At 43.1% G+C, this 17575-nt stretch overlaps 1 protein-coding gene across 3 annotated transcripts in view; it reads right to left on the reverse strand.

Annotated features, from left to right (window-relative positions):
- The window catches only part of ICE1 (interactor of little elongation complex ELL subunit 1), a 352896-nt gene that overhangs the window by 221341 nt on the left and 113980 nt on the right, over positions 1–17575 (reverse strand). The gene's annotated exons all lie outside the window — the stretch shown is intronic.

The following is a 17575-nucleotide window of genomic DNA, read 5'->3' on the forward strand; positions in this document are numbered from 1 at the left end:
TATGTTACATTTAGACGATGATATCAAGCACGGAAGGGGATGGGGATGCTTGAGGGATGGTTGATATGCTGACTTATGATGTTGTATATTTCAACAAGACGTTCAATAAAAATGAGAATATAAGTAGACACCATCACGTCCTTAATCTAGTGAGCTACAGTGGCTTTAGAGTCTGGTTCTCCCTTATGGGCTCCTCCAAACAAACAAAAAAAAAGTTGTCCTTATCTCATCTGTTCTCTTAAGATATTCCTTCAACAGTCAGCCCACATCCAACTTATGCAAGATTGCAAACTTTTATTTCTCTCTTCCTTAAAAACAGGCAGAAGGAAACCACTTTAGGAAGAAGGGTTAGCACAGTCAATGGGGGGGGGGGGGGGGGGGGGGGCAGGGAATAAAGGGTCCCTAGAAGACAAGGCTTGCAACTCTAAAATGCGTTGAGCACAGCAAATGGCTACAAGCAAAACAGCTTTAAGAGTAAGATCATTCATGGAAGGTTCAAAGGGCCCTAGAACAAGAGCAGACAAGACTAGGTTCAAATACCCAGGAGGAAAGACTGGATGAGGAGAAGAATTAATCAATTTTCTTGCCCTGAAAAAATGAATCATATTGTGGTGAAAGGATAAATTCCTACTTTGCACTAGTCCTCTGCAGGAAACAGATGACCTAAAAGGAACTAGGCCCTTTTCTGCTCATCAACCTTCAAAGTTTCTCCATATCCTAACATATGCCAAGGAAGTAGACTTCTTTCTGGAAGATAAAAGGGTTGAAATCACGTTTCCAGAGTAACCTTTCTTCCTTAACCGTGCCCTCACGAGAGCCAAACCATAAGACAAAATGGAGAAATGTTCTGTATGCTGATTGGACCTTATACCAAGAAGGGAGTCTTGTTGAATATCAGAGGTCCTTCCACCTTCCTCCTCACCAGATCTACATGCCAAGGCCTCTTGGGTCTGTTCAGAGCCATGAAAACTGCCAGTACTGAATACACTTGTATCTATTGTAATACTCTGCCTATAAAGGGCCATGGTAGAAATTTATACAGAAGACTTGTACACGGCCAGGGTTGAATCAAAGCATCGATCCCTGCCTACTTTGGATCTTTTTAGTGACTGAAGAAGGCTGGTTCCCTTGCATTCTGTGATTTTGCCATCAGATCTAAGACCAGTAGGCCCTAGTGATGCACTACATGAGAAAAAGCCTTCTCTGTGAGGCTCCATTCTCCCAGATCCACTGCATTTCTGCTGAGACGTCCATTTGAAGTGTTTGGATTCCTGCTACGTGAGCCATCGAAATGTCTTCCAGAGTCTTTTCTGTCCGTTCCATCAATATTTCCATCTCTTCTGCGACTTGACTTCTGTTTGCATACACTATTGCCATCACATTGGAAGGGAAAGGGGATGGGATTTGATACACCGCCCTTCTGTGGTTACAATCAAAGCATTTTACATATTATATAAAGGTACCTATTTTGTACCTGGGGACAACGGAGGGTTAAGTGACTTGCCCAGAGTCACAAGGAGCTGTAGTGGTAATTGAACCCGGTTTCCATGGTTCTCAGATGAGTTCTGACAAGCGCCAGCATACCTAGGGAAGGAAGCAACAGAATTTGCAAAAGAGGAGGGGGAAAAAAGGAAACGTCAAATAATTAGATTAGCAAATGAGGAAAAACAAGCGGCAACACCTAAGTTGATTAGGAAATACTAAATGTTACTCCAGAAACCACTCATTGGTCAAATTTGGACACATGAATGGTTTAAGAAGAGGTATGTAGGAGTATTTCCCTGTGTGTCTCACCTTGCGGGCCTTGGCCTGTATAATCCTATGACAACAAAATGGAGGCTGTAAACTCTGACCCGCACATCTCTGTGTCAGCAAGAAACAGCTTTGCAGCTTGTGGAAAATTACAGCAGAAGCTCAACACCAAGGACATGCTGTGGGCAAAGCAGGCCACCTTATCTCCCTGAGAGGCTGGCTCCAGCAAGGTGGGTGAGAAACAGAAAATGCATACCAAAATGTAACAACTTGAAGGTCAAGAACAACGAACTGTTCTTGCCATGCAGTGAACCGAGGAAGATCCAGATTGGTTCCTGCAGCCACCGGACCAAGAGGTACGGGAAGAGCGGGAACAAGGAGAGAGGAGTTAGTCGGAAGCCTCGGAAGAAGATGGAGGTGAAAATAAGACCAGTGAGACCTAATAACGTCCACCAACTGATGAACTGTGTATCTGGAGAAAAGTATCGTGGTTCAGCTGTATCAGCACGGAGTGACCTGTGCCCTCCTTATATGCTGCAGAGTTCCCTTCCAGCTGCGACTGAGACTCGCTGTGAATCCAGCTTGAGTCTGAGGAGGATCCTGTGCAAATCCCGAGAGACTGCCACGAAGGTCAGCTTGGTGAGAGACATGGTGATCTATTCCCTATCAGTCGGGGGCTAGTTAGTGGTATTTACCTGAGCAGAAGGCTGGGGCTGTCATACTTGTGATCAGGAGAAGCTGCTAATAACTGTACTACCTCGTAACATAGTGTGACTGATCAGTGGTGTAATTTTATCTGGTAACCAGTAAGAATTAGTGTTTAGTAGTGTGACGTATGAGTGTAATTTTTATCAGCCAGTAATTTTGTATTCAGCCAAAGCTTTGCAGAGTTCTATTTTGTATACCTTAGCGATATTTTCTTACCTGATACCATAATAAATCTAACATATATATATCAGCCTGCATTCTCAGCTACAGTTCTTTCTAATGGAAGTATTTGGCTAGGTTCCAAGGTTCCCACCCCTAGACCTAATTCAGGATTATTTGCTTGCAGATAGTTCTGCTTGGGGAACCTGGACACAGGTAATATCTTATCTGTGATTTATCCTACAGGTAAACAAATCGAAGAATGAGCAATTGATAGCTGCAGCCCAACACAGAGAATTACAGACAAGATGGTTCACAGAAGCTATAGAAAAAGCTAATAAAAGACATCTGTAAGACAGAGCTGGAAATAGTCACTTATTTTGTAGCTGGCTGCAAAGTTCTGATTGCAGAAAATGTCTATACAGAAAGGCACAATAAAGTGGCACATTTCATCCATTCATTGGAAACTTTGTAACATTTTTACACCGGAAAACATTGGGATCCCCACACTTTGGGGCCCTTTTACTAAGGCGTGCCAAAAAGTGGCCTGCGCCGGTGTAGGCACATGTTTTGGACGCACACTGGTCCATTTCCTGAGCGCAAATGGAAAAAAGGGGATTTTATGTTCCGGAAAATGGATGTGCAGCCCGTATCCATTTTCGGCCTGAGACCTTAATGCCACCCACTGACTTAGTGGTAAGGTCTCACCTGCAAACTGGCCAGTAAGCGTGCAGTGTGCACCAACTGCAGATTATCGCTGGGTAAAAGAAAATATTTTCTACCACGTGTTTTGGGCGCGCGCCAAAAATGGAATTACTGCCCAGGGCACACGGTAGCTAGGCGGTAGTGCCAATCTGATGTGCATTAGACGTGCGTAGGCGCCTACGTGCCTTTATAAAAGGGCCCCTAAGAGAATTATGGGATTATAGTTTGTGGTTTGCTCAAATTTCTATACTGCCTTTCTTGACAAATATGGCAAAGTGGTGCACATTATAAAACAATTAAATGAAAGGAGAAAAGGGGAAATCCATTTTAGATAGGAAAGCTTACTTAACCATCCATCTGGGATATCTCCATCCTGAGTGATGGAAGAGTTGGATGTAAAAAAAACCAGACATAGTAGTAAAACAGAAAAACACCAAAATGAAGATCCCCTAGTACCAAGAAATAAAGTCATAGACCAGAAAATGTGACAGAAAGACAGGAATATCTCCATCATTTTAGATACCACAAGCTTGAATAAAAGCAACTTTCAAGCACAACTAGATAGAATTTATACAGGCGACCTCTCTTATGAACTCCAGAAGGAAGCTCTCTTTGGAATGACGCAAGTATTATAGGAAGAATTAGCAATAAATCTTAAAGACCAAGATTATACTCCACATACCTTGGCTTAGGAGTGAGGTTCATTTTGCCATAGTATGCAGAAAACTAACCCATTTGTTGATATTGCCCTTACAAAAGCTACCATTGGACCACCTTGTCTCTTTGCTGGAGTCAATATTTTAGGTATATTCAAATTTCAAGTCTATTTACTTAAGAATTTTTTTTAAACACACCTAAAAATAAGAGTGCAAAAGGATAAACATAAAATCCTATCTATTTTAGCCTTCAAATAGGAAGATATTAATAAATGCTGAAGATTTAATGGCACCTGAAGTATAATCCTGAAAGTAACTTTTCACAAAAAAATGTACCATGTTAAAGTGAAAACTATTAAGCCATTGCTAATTAAATATTTAAACTGTCATTTCCATTGTGTTACTACAAACTATTGTAAACCAGACAATAAAGTGGAACATGGTGAAAGTAACATAGTAACATAGTAGATGATGGCAGAAAAAGACCTGCACGGTCCATCCAGTCTGCCCAACAAGATAAACTCATATGTGCTACTTTTTGTGTATACCTTACCTTGATTTGTACCTGTCCTTTTCAGGGCACAGACCCTATAAGTCTGCCCAGCACTATCCCCGTCTCCCAACCACCAGTCCTGCCTCCCACCACCGGCTCTGGCACAGACCGTATAAGTCTGCCCAGCACCATCCCCGCCTCCCGCCACCGGCTCTGCCACCCAATCTCGGCTAAGCTCCTTAGGATCCATTCCTTCTGAACAGGATTCATGTTTATCCCACGCATGTTTGAATTCCGTTACCGTTTTCATTTCCACCACCTCCCACGGGAGGGCATTCCAAGCATCCACTACTCTCTCTGTGAAAAAATACTTCCTGACATTTTTCTTGAGTCTGCCCCCCTTCAATCTCATTTCATGTCCTCTCGTTCTACCGCCTTCGCATCTCCAGAAAAGGTTCGTTTGCGGATTAATACCTTTCAAATATTTGAACCCGTTTCTCCTTTCCTCCAGAGTATACATGTTCAGGTCAGCAAGTCTCTCCTCATACGTCTTGTAACGCAAATCCCGAACCATTCTCATAGCTTTTCTTTGCACCGCTTCAATTCTTTTTACATTCATAGCAAGATACGGCCTCCAAAACTGAACACAATACTCTAGGTGCGACCTCACCAACGATTTATACAGGGGCATTAAAACCTCTTTTCTTCTGCTGGTCACTCCCCTCTCTATACAGCCTAGCAACCTTCTACTTACGGCCACCGCCTTATCACACTGTTTCGTCGCCTTCAAATCCTCAGATACTATCACCCCAAGATCCCTCTCCCCGTCGGTACCTATCAGACTCTCCCCGCCTAACACATACGTCTCCCGTGGATTTCTACTCCCTAAGTGCATCACTTTGCATTTCTTCGCATTGAATTTTAATTGCCAAACCTTAGACCATTCTTCTAGCTTCTTCAGATCCTTTTTCATGTTTTCCACTCCCTCCCGGGTGTCCACTCTGTGACAAATCTTAGTATCATCCGCAAAAAGGCAAACTTTACCTTCTAACCCTTCAGCAATGTCACTCACAAATATATTGAACAGAATCGGTCCCAGCACCGAACCCTGAGGCACTCCGCTACTCACCTTTCCCTCCTCCGAGCGAATTCCATTTACCACCACCCTCTGGCGTCTGTCCATCAACCAGTTCCTAATCCAGTTCACCACTTCGGGTCCTATCTTCAGCCCGTCCAGTTTGTTCAAGAGCCTCCTGTGGGGAACCGTGTCAAAAGCCTTGCTGAAATCTAGGTAGATTATGCCTATATCACATCCCTGATTTAATTCTCCTGTCACCCAGTCAAAGAATTCAATGAGATTCGTTTGGCACGATTTCCCTTTGGTAAAACCATGTTGTCTCGGATCTTGCAACTTATTGGCTTCCAGGAAATTCACTATCCTTTCCTTCAGCATCGCTTCCATTACTTTTCCAATAATCGAAGTGAGGCTTACCGGCCTGTAGTTTCCAGCTTCTTCCCTATCACCACTTTTGTGAAGAGGGACCACATCCGCCGTTCTCCAATCCCATGGAACCTCTCCCGTTTCCAATGATTTATTGAACAAATCTTTAAGAGGACCCACCAGAACCTCCCTGAGCTCCTTTAATATCCTGGGGTGGATCCCGTACGGTCCCACGGCTTTGTCCACCTGTAGCTTTTCAAGTTGTTTGTATACACTCTCTTCCCTGAACGGTGCTATATCTACTCCATTTTCATTTGCACTTTTGCCAGTCAATCGTGGTCCTTTTCCAGGATTTTCTTCTGTGAATAGAGAACAAAAGTATCTATTTAGCAAATTTGCTTTTTCTTCATCATTATCTACATAGCGGTTCACAGCATCTTTCAGTCTCACAATTCCCTTATTTGTCTTCCTCCTTTCACTAATATACCTGAAGAAATTTTTGTCACCCCTCCTTACATTTCTAGCCATTTTTTCTTGCGCTTTCGCCAGATGTATCTCTCTCTTGGCTTCTTTCAGTTTCCTCCGGTATTCCTCTCTGTGTTTGGCTTCTTGAGTTTTGGTGTATTTCAGGAACGCCAACTCTTTAGCCTTTATTTTCTCGGCCACTTGCTTGGAGAACCATATCGGTTTCCTTTTTTTCTTGCTTTTATTTACTCTCCTTACATAAATGCTCGTGGCTCTATTTATAGCTTCTTTCAGATTGGACCACTGTCCTTCCACTTCTTGTTCGTTCTCCCAGCCCTTCAGCTCCTTCCTCAGGTATTCCTCACGCTTGAAATCTAAGACTTTGAGTTTTGAGTGGCCGCCCTCCACTTCAGCTGTCATATCGAACCAAACCGTTTGATGGTCACTGCCGCCCAGGTGGGCACCCACTCGGACGTTTGATATACTATCCCCATTTGTGAGCACCAGATCCAGCGTCGCTCCCTCCCTCGTGGGTACCGTCACCATTTGTCCGAGCAGGGCACTTTGTAAAGCATCCACTATCTCTCTGCTTCTTTCTGATTTCGCAGACGGAACCTTCCAATCTACATCCGGCAGATTGAAATCTCCCATCAACAGAACTTCTTTTTTCTTTCCTAATTTTTGAATATCTGCAATCAGATCTTTATCTAGTTCCTCTAATTGTGTCGGGGGTCTGTAGACAACACCCACGTGGACAGAGGTTCTATCCTCTCTTTTTAAGGTGATCCATATCGCTTCTTCCTTTCCCCAGGTCCCTGTCATTTCAGTCACCGTGATATCATTCCTCACATACAGAGCTACTCCTCCACCTTTACGATCCTCTCTACCCTTCCTAAATAGATTATAGCCTGGTATGTTTGCATCCCATTCATGGGAACCATTGAGCCACGTCTCCGTGACTCCAACAACACCCAAGTCTGCCTCCAACATCAGGGCCTGAAGGTCATGAACTTTATTGCTTAGACTGCGAGCATTTGTGGTCATCGCGTTCCATCTACATTTCCTGGTATGCGTTTCAACATTAGTGATTTGGGGGTTTCTTTTCTCTATGGGTACCTTCATATCTTTTTGTCCACTTTTACTGCTTTTCTTTGGAATCCGTTCTGTTTTCAAGAACATCACAATGCTGTAATGGAGTAAAAGAATTTTGTAGGGGCAACACTTGTGAGGTCAGATGCTTTCTTGTCACATAACGAAGTGATCCATCTATTCTTAGGTGGTTTTATCCTTTGTGGTAGTGGTGATAATTTGGTATGATTCTGTGCAGTATGATATTATGCGGTCCTAGATGCTGCATCTAATTCCTGTTTTACTTTACTGAGCTCGTGTTTTAATCTAGTGAGCTGCAGACAGATAGGACAAGCCTTAAGTCTCCAGATAATTGGTCTTGAAACTAAAGCACCACAATTATTACAGAGAATAAAGGTCATCCTGATTGGTTGAAATGGATATGAACAGGTGTGATATATAGTGAGAATAGCAGCCTATGGATATGTTCATGTTCACTATTGATTTAAAATTGTGAATTGGTAACAAGTGACCACGGGGCAGACTGGATGGACCGTTCACTTACTATGTTACTATTAATCCTCTCTGCTAGTGTGCTGATGCGCAGACCTCAGCTCTGACACAGGCACGAGTATCAGATGTTACCTGACCTACTGGTGCGTGCATGGGTGTTCCAATTTCTGTTCCTTCCTTGATTGTAATAATGTAACTTGAGTCTAGAGAGAGACCGAGAGAACAGAATGGAATTTTTTTTTTATGTACCATTAAATTACTGCGGGGATAGGTGGGGACAGGTAAGATTTCTGTCCCCGTGCAACTCTCTAGTGTAGAGTTGGTTGGACTGGATGAAGGAAATTAGCATCGAGTCATGAAAACCTTTCCTCTCAAAAGATTCCAAAATCCCTACCTGGAAAAGCCAAGGGATGGGTCCTTATCCTTCTAGCTCTTTTGAAAGCAGATTCACTACACCACTCAACTGTGGCTTCTCGAATCGGGAAGCCTTTTGGACTCTATACATGGAGTCTGCCATCTTAGGAACCACTTGCACAGAGAGGGATCTCCCAATTCTTCACCTGTACATCTCTCAGCATGCAGAGAACGGGCACTGTCACAGTCTCGCTAAGGGGAAAGTCAATCGAGAACGGTCAACACCTCAGCCCTGGGCTCATCTTTGACCGCCAAGTTAAATGGAATGGTCTCTGCCATTTCCCTCAAAAAAAAAAAAAAACCAACAAAGGCGAGCTCTTGGAATCACTGTGGATCGAAATTCCATGTGTAAAGGGGAAAAGGACGGTGATAGGAGTGTACTACCGTCAGGGCCGGTCTTAGGCAGAGGTGACCAAGGCAGCCGCATAGGGCCCCGCGCTTAGGAGGGCCCCGCGCGGCACGCCTCAACTCTGCCTCACTCCGACCGACCCCCGCTCGGTCGACCACATCATGATCCCGCTCGGCCGCCGCTCCACTCCTACCACATTGCGGCACAGTGCCCAACCCCCGCTGAGCCCACCGTCAGCAGCCTCCCCGGACCCCGACAGTTGCACCGATGGCCCCGACAGACAGTTGCAGCGCCAGCGCGACGGCCCCGGCTCCCGACAGAGAGTTGTAGCGACAGCTCACCCCAGCATTTCACTTCCCGCTCAATGTCCCGCCTTCTGATGAGGTATTTCCTGTTTGGCGGGTGGGAGTCACTGAGCGGGAAAGCTGCCTGGAGCCTGGTCGGAGGTGAGCCAGTGTGCAAGTGAGTACGACTTAAAAATAAATAAAGACAGTCAAGTGGAGCTCGAGCAAGGTTGTGCCACTGCAATTCAAAGGCAAGCCAGTTATGATGATAGCTTTTCTTATAAGGAAGAAGGAAGTTTCAAACCCCTTTTGTGCCATTTTAAAGGTAAATACTATTGCAGTAGTCTATTATTCTCCCATCAGTGATTAAGTCAAAATTCAGTGTTTTATGAAGGGCAGTGACAGAAAAACATCAAGAGTTTAGCTAAAGTGGTGCGTGTATGTGAGAGGTGGGGACAGGGGCAAGTGGAGAGGGCTAGTAGTGTCAGACTTTACTGTTACGTTGCCCAAAGTTATTGAAAACCCAAGTGGGCAGACTAAAAATTGTCAATCTAAAGGTATTTATCTTGCTAAGCTGGCCAGATCATGTGTATTTAGGAGAATTTGAGTTTCCAAAGCAAACAGCATTGTAGCCTCAAGAAAGAGGGGCATTTCTCTAAGCATGTTCAGCTTAGGAGAGGAAAAGAGCACATATAAAATCAATTTCCAAGGAACCTTTTTAAATTAAAAAAATAAAGGAATTTGAAAGTACTGGATCTTTTCTTAGTATTTTTCCTTTATTCTCCTTTGTTATGAGAATTGGAACTACTAATTGTAGTGGACCTGAACTGAATTTCTGGGGAGGGGGGGGTTCACTAGCATTGTGCTTATAATTTCAATCAGTTTTTTTGTACAAGGTGTACAAGTTTAACTTCATTTGTCTTTATTTGAAATTTCATAAATAAAAAAATTTCTAAAAATGGAATAATCGTATCAATGGGGTGGAGCTAGGGTGGGGGCAGAGCTAGGTCGGGAGGGGCTAGGATGGGGCCCCACCAAATTGGTTTGCACAGGGCCCCGCATTTGCTAAGACCGGCCCTGACTACCATCCGACCAACCAGGATGAGCAGAGAGACGCAGTCATGTTAAAAGAAATTAGTGAGGCAAATAAATTACAACACAATAATAATGGGTGATTTTAATTAATGTAACATCAGGACACGCTAGGGAGGTAAACTTCCTCGATGAAATAAAGGACAGCTTTATGGAGCAGCTGGTACAGAAGCCGATGAGAGAAGGAAACATTCTAGACTTAGTCATTTGTGGAGCGCATGATCTGGTACGGGAGATAGCAGTCCGGGGGCCGCTTGACAACAGTGATTATAACATGATCGCCTTTGAAATTTGCTTTCAAAAAGATAAGCATAGGAAGTCAAATATGTCAGCGTTTAACTTTAAAAAAGGAAGCTATGACAAAATGAGAAGAATGGAGCGACTGAGAGAGTAAGAAACCTATAACAGGCGTGGATGATGTTCAAAAACACCGTCCTGGAGGCCCAGGCCAAACATATTCCACATATCAGAAAAGGAGGATGGAAAACCAAACAACAGCAGGCGTGGTTAAAAAGTGAGGTAAAGGAGGCTATTGGAGCTAAAAAGGAATCCTTCAGAAAATGGAAGAAGGAACCGAATGAGGAAAATAAGAGGCAGCATAAGGAATGTCAAGTCAGATGCAAAGCACTGATAAGAAAGGCAAAGAGGGATTTTGAAAGAAAGATAGCGATAGAGGCGAAAACTGATAGTAAAATTTTTTTTAGATACATTAAAAGCAGGAAACCGGCAAAAGAATCAGTTGGCCCGCTGGATGACCGGGGTGTAAAAGGGGCAATCAAGGAAGACAAAGAAATAGCAGAAAAACTAAATGAGTTCTTTGCTTCGGTCTTCACCGAGGAAGATTTGGGTGGGATACCGGTGCCGGACAGGGTATTCGAAGCTGAAGAGTCAAAAAAACTTATTGAAATATCTGTAAATCTGGAAGACGTAATGGAACAGTTCTGCAAACTGAAGAGTAGCAAATCTCCTGGACAGGATGGTATTCACCCTAGGGTAATGATAGAACTAAAAAAATGAGCTGGCAGAGCTAATGTTATTGATTTGTAATTTATCCTTCAAATCAAGCGTGGAAACGGAAGATTGGAGGGTGGCCAATGTAATGCCGATATTTAAAAAAGGTTCCAGAGGAGACCCGGGAAATTATAGACCGGTGAGTCTGACGTCGGTGCCGGGCAAAATGGTAGAGACTATAATTGAGAACAAAATTACAGAGCACATTCAAAAGCATGGATTAATGGGACAAATTCAACATGGATTTAGTGAAGGGAAGTCTTGCCTCACCAATCTGCTGCATTTCTTTGAAACGTGGACAAACGTGGACAAAGGTGAGCCGGTTGATATTCAGGCGTATTTTCAAAGCACTTAGACTTACAAAGTTCCATTGTAACCTATGGAACTTTGTAAGTCTAAGTGCTTTGAAAATGAGCCCCATTGTGTATCTACATTTTCAGAAGGTGTTTGATAAGGTCCCTCATGAATGACTACAGAGGAAATTAGAGGGACATGGGATTGGAGGTAGTGTCTTACTGTGGATTAAAAACTGGTTGAAAGATAGAAAGTAGGATTAAAAGGTCAATATTTGCAACAGAGAAGGGGAGTTAGCGGGGTCCCTCAGGGATCAGTGATGGAACTGCTGCTTTTTAACATATTCATAAATGACCGAGATGGGGGTTACTAGTGAGGTAATCAAATTTGCCAATGACACAAAGTTATTCAAAGTAGTCAAATCGTGGAAAGATTGTGAAAAACTACATGAGGACCATACGAGACTGGGCGTCTAAATGGAAGATGACGTTTAATGTGAACAAGTGCAAAGTGATGCAGGTGGGAAGGAGGAACCCAAAGTATAACTACGTCATGCAAGGTTCAGCGTTGGGAGTCACGGACCGAGAAAGGGATCTAGGTGTCATCGTTAATGATACGTTGAAAACTTCTGCTCAATGTGCTGCTGCAGCTAGGAAAGCAAATAGAATGTTGGGTATCATTAGGAAAGGGATTGAAACCAAAAATAAGGATATTATTCTGCCGTTGTATCGCTCCATGGTGCGACCGCACCTCGAGTATTGTGTTCAATTCTGGTTGCCGCACCTCAAAAAAGACAGAGGAATTGGAAAAGGTGCAGAGAAGGGCGACAAAGATGACACAGGGGATGGGACGACTTCCCTATCAGGATAGGCTGAAGAGGCTGGGGCTCTTCAGCTTGGAGAAAAGGCAGATGAGGGGAGATATGATAGAGGTCTATAAGATGAGTGGAATGGAACGGGTCGATGTGGAGCGTCTGTTTACGCTTTCCAAAAATACTAGGACAAGGGGGCATGCGATGAAGCTGCAGTGTGGTAAATTTAAAACGAATCAGAGGAAATTTTTCTTCACTCAGTGCGTAGTTAAGTACATAAGCACTGCCATACTGGGAAAAGACCAAGGGTCCATCAAGCCCTGCATCCTGTCTCCAACAGTGGCCAATCCAGGCCTCAAGAACCTGGCAAAAACCCAAAAACAAAACAAAATTTTAAATTAATAATGTTCAATGGACTTCAGGAATCTATTCAAACCCCTTTTAAACTCAGCAAGGTCAACTGCTGTCATTACATTCTCCAGCAACGAGTTCCAGAGTCTAACTATGCGCTGAGTAAAGAAAAACTTTCTCCTATTTGTTTTAAATCTACCACATTCTAGCTTCATCTTATGTCCCCTGGTTCTATTATTGTTAGAAAGTGTAAACAAATGCTTCACATCTGTCTGCTCCATTCCACTCATTATCTTGTAGACTTCTATCATATCACCCCTCAGCCGCCTCTTCTCCAAGCTGAAGAGCCCTAACCGTCTTAGCCTTTCCTCAAAGGGAAGTCCTCCCATCCCTTTTACCATTTTCGTCGCCCTTCACTGCACCTTCTCCAATTCCTTCATATCTTTTTTGAGGTGCGGCAACCAGAATTGAACACAATACTCGAGGTGCGGTCTCACCATGGAGCGATACAACAGCATTATAACACCCTCGTGTTTGTTTTCCATCCCTTTTCTAATAATACTCAACATTCTCTGCGCCTTCTTAGCCGCCGCAGCACACTGAGCAGAAGTTTTCAACGTCTTATCCACGATGACTCCCAGATCCCTTTCTAGGTCTGTAACTCCTAATGCGGAACCTTGCATGACATAGCTGTAATTCGGGTTCCTCTTTCCCACATGCATTACTTTGCACTTGTCAACATTGAACTTCATCTGCCATTTGGACGCCCAATCTCCTAGTCTCGTGAGGTCCTCCTGTAATTTTTCACACTCCTCCTGCGACTTGATGACCCTGAATAACTTTGTGTCTTTTGCGAATTTAATTACCTCACTAGTTACTCCCATCTCTAGGTCATTTATAAATATATTAAAAAGCATAGGTCCCAGCACAGACCCGAGGAACCCCACTAACTACCCCTCTCCATTGAGAATACTGACCATTCAACCCTACTCTCTGCTTCCTATCTTTCAACCGGCTCTTAATCCACAATAATACCCTACCTCTGATCCCATGACTCTCCAGTTTCCTCTGGAGTCTTTCATGAGGTACTTTGTCAAACGCCTTCTGAAAATCCAGATACACAATATAGATAAACTCTGGAATTCACTGCCAGAAAAGGTGGTTAAGGCAGTTAACTTAGTGGACTTCAAAAAAGGGTTGGACGGCTTCCTGGAGGAAAAAGCCATAGAATGTTATTGAATGGATGAGGGAATAATACAGTATTTCTAGGATGGGAGGGACAAATTGCTTGTTCTTTTGGTCACTGTCGGTGACAGGGTGCTGGGCTCAATGGACCCTTGGTCTGTCCAGCATGGCGATGATTATGTACTTATATGTACTTATGTAGCTCCTCTGGGGAGGGGAGAAGGGGGATTTTCTCCTTTCCTGCGGTAAGTTAGGATCTGAAGGTAGGCCAAGGGACTTCTCCTCTGAGAAGTCCTCTGGCTCATCCTCTGAAGCCCAGGAGTGGTCTGACTCAGACTCAGCAAAATATTCCTCATGGGAAGTTTCAGCCTGTGTCTGCCTTGATTGACTGGATGGATGGTGAGAGTGCCGAGGTACAGGGTCTCTCGGGGATTGTGGGGTACCTCCCCCCCCTCATGATGTGCAGCACTGTATTGGTAGATGTTGGCTCCAATGCCCAGCAAGGTACCAGTATTGACAACTGTAAAACAGGCAAGACCTAAGTATCCAAGATGGACTGCGGCCGTACGCCCTAGATGCCTTGACATTTTGCCCTCACAGGATGCATCCCAGTTCCTCCTGAGGCATGACCCAGAACTGCTCCTCAAGAGTAAACATCATTAAAGACAGGGCCAGTGTGGAGACAGCCTGTGAAGATATTGGCACTGAATCAGAAGCATGGTTTTGACTTTGAGGAAGCTGATACATCAGCACCACTTCAACAGAGGAGGGAACAGTCTTCTCGGCACTAATGCTTCTTGGGTACTGGCAATGCTAGTGTCCCAGAACCCCCAGCACCTTGCTTCAAGTAGAACTGATGTTGGTGCTTCTTCGCTTTCACTTAGTGCCCAGCATCAGAGTTTTTCAGTGCCAACTAGGACAATGTGGAATCCATGTGCATCCTCAAGGATGATCAGCCTGGGCAGTCGCTACCGGCACTCAACATCAAGGGAAGAGGAGATCCCCTCGATGCCAATGCATCATAGAGTCCAGTGCAGCTCCAGACACCATGGGGACCAATGCTCTCAATACTAATTTATAGGACTTCTGCATGCTGAAAGTCAATCACACACTAATCCACAAGATTATCCACGGTGAATCTCCAGGCTATATGCTCGTCCTGATCGACCTCCCCACGAGGAACATGTCTACAACTTCACGAACTTACCTCAACCTACACTACCCCAATTGCAAAGGACTCAAGTACAAAACCTATTATGGATCCAACTTCTCCTTCTTAGGCAGCCAACTCTGGAATGTCCTCCCAGACCAATCCGATCACTCAGTGACCATCTGCGCCCTTTCGGAAATCACTAAAAACCCATCTGTTCAGGCAAGCCTACCCAAACGATCCAGATTAATTCCCACAAACCCATCTATTCATCACATATCCAGGAGACAATGACAACGACCTAGACTACATCTCCCGCCTCATTTTCCCCTGCTTATCCCCTGTTCTATCCCCTTTCACCTTACCGACCGCTCCCCCAATGCTTACCTACCCTTACTCACACCTCTCCTATTCACTCTTGCCCACTCCCCTCCGCCTCATCTACCCTCCAATTGCTCATTTACCCTTGTTCATACTTCTCCTACTCCTCATCCCTGCATTCCTACATTCCTATTTCTTTTATTACTCCGATAATACTCTACTTATTGCTCTCCACCAATACTTTGTAATCCCAATTACTATGTAAGCCCCATTGAACCTGCTTTGAGTGGGAAAGCGCGGGGTACAAATGTAATAAATAAATAAATAAATCACACACATACTCTCTAGATTTCCAAGTTCTTTTCTGAATTTGAACACAGACAGATCAAAGGTCTTATTATGGTCACTACCCAGACATTTTAGGCACACGTCATTTGGGTCAGTCACAGATATGCCTAGTGTAGTCTGTGCACCACCTGAACCCACAGGTAGGTTTTAGGGCATCATGGGAAAAAACAGCTGCAGCAAAATCAAATGGCTCAATTAAGAAAACGAGAAGAGCAACTATGGATCTGGAAAACATGTCTACTTGAAATAATGTTATTAAATTGCCTTTAGTTTACATGAGAGAAATGTGCTGCTCTTAGCTTTTTCACTGATCTTAGGAGAAGGCCAAATCAATGTGAACTAGACTGTTTATTTGTAGTTAAGAGGCTCTATGAAGAAGAGCAAACTTCTCAACAAAAGGTGCTAGTGACAATTTTCTTTTTCCAGTCCACATGCTGCTTAAAAAATGGTTTAGTTGGATAAGAAGACATCAGTAATTGTTCTCTTTCTTTTATCAATGGTTAAGAAAACATTATCTAAGACGTTTTTCTAAACAGGGGAATTGTGGATTCAGGCTGCTTCATTAATATTTCAAAGCAGAGTGTTTGAAATCTCCTTTATTCAGAGAAATAAACTGCTAGCAAGAAGAAAGTTCATGAGATAGACAACCGACAATCAAGCTAGTTTTCCTCTCGTGAGTTTCATTACTTTATATAGACATAAAAAAGCTTACATCATAGTGTCAGCTAACATTCAGTTCAACAGGTAAGAAAATAACAAAAGACAGAGACTTTGACCATCAGCCAAAAAAATAAAAAGATGGGTTTTCTCAATTATTGATAAGAGAGATCTTCTCATCTAACTAACCCCCTGTTTACTAGCAGCTGCTGTGCACTAATGCCAACACAACCCATTCACTTTGAATGGGCTGTGTCGGCATTGCTGCACAGCTTAGTAAAAAGGGGAGTAAATCAAGTTTCTTTATTACTTGATATACAACCCATAAAATTATGTCTGAGCAGTTTACATATATAACAATACAATAAATCAATATAATAAATCAAGAGGAAAAAATTGAATGCTATTTGGATAGGAAAGGAGAAAAAGTAGTAGTATAATACAGCTACAGTGCTCTATTCTTAAAGAAAAATAAAAGTCACTAGCACCTTGCCTTGAAAAGTTTATTCTTCCTCATAGGGCCTCTTAACTATTAGTCTACATTGATTTGGACTTCTTCTTGAGGTCAGTGAAAAAGTTAAGAGCATCACATTTCTCTCATGTAAACTAAAGGCAATTTTTTATTTCTGACTAGAAATGTTAACCCTAAATTCTTCCCTCCTTTTGTCATATGATCTTGTTTAGAGATCATTTAAGACAAAATGTATCACTATCCATTACGGCTTCTATTTCTAATATTACCTCTTCACAATTTCCCCCTCCCCATCAAAAGTTAAGTCTACATTCTGAGTCTGTTCTATAGCTAAGTGATTTGTAACATACATTTTACGAGAGGTCGTGGTAGATGTATTCATTAACACAGTATTGGAGACATCACACAACTCTGCAACTCAACACAAGTGATTAGCATTAATATAATTACTACAACTATAATCTATCCACACAACTTGTGGACAACTTTTAATCCAGCCAGAGCTCAGGCCTAAAAACTGTCACAAGCCACAAAAAAAATGAAGTGAAAGAGTATAAAAACTATACAAATTAAAGAAAACTCCCATGCTACTCACAAAATTGAAGAGGCAGAAAGGCCAAAAAGAACTAGGAAAAAAAAAAACTTGTTGTCATGATGAAAGATGCATCTTCTCAGCTCCAGAGAGAAACTGAAACTGTGGGTCTTGCATGATTCAGGCAGGCAGGAAGGCACTCACGCATGCGCAATGTGGGCCTACCAAAGGCTTCTAGAAGTTTATTTAGAACACTGGATAGATAGCGAGATCCTATGTCTTGCTTGTCCTCAGAGAATCAGAATTTATGTACCACCAAAAATAAGCAACTTAAGGATAGCTCA

The sequence above is a fragment of the Microcaecilia unicolor genome, chromosome 1 (genome assembly GCF_901765095.1).
Source record: "Microcaecilia unicolor chromosome 1, aMicUni1.1, whole genome shotgun sequence".
NCBI classification, from domain to species: domain Eukaryota; kingdom Metazoa; phylum Chordata; class Amphibia; order Gymnophiona; family Siphonopidae; genus Microcaecilia; species Microcaecilia unicolor.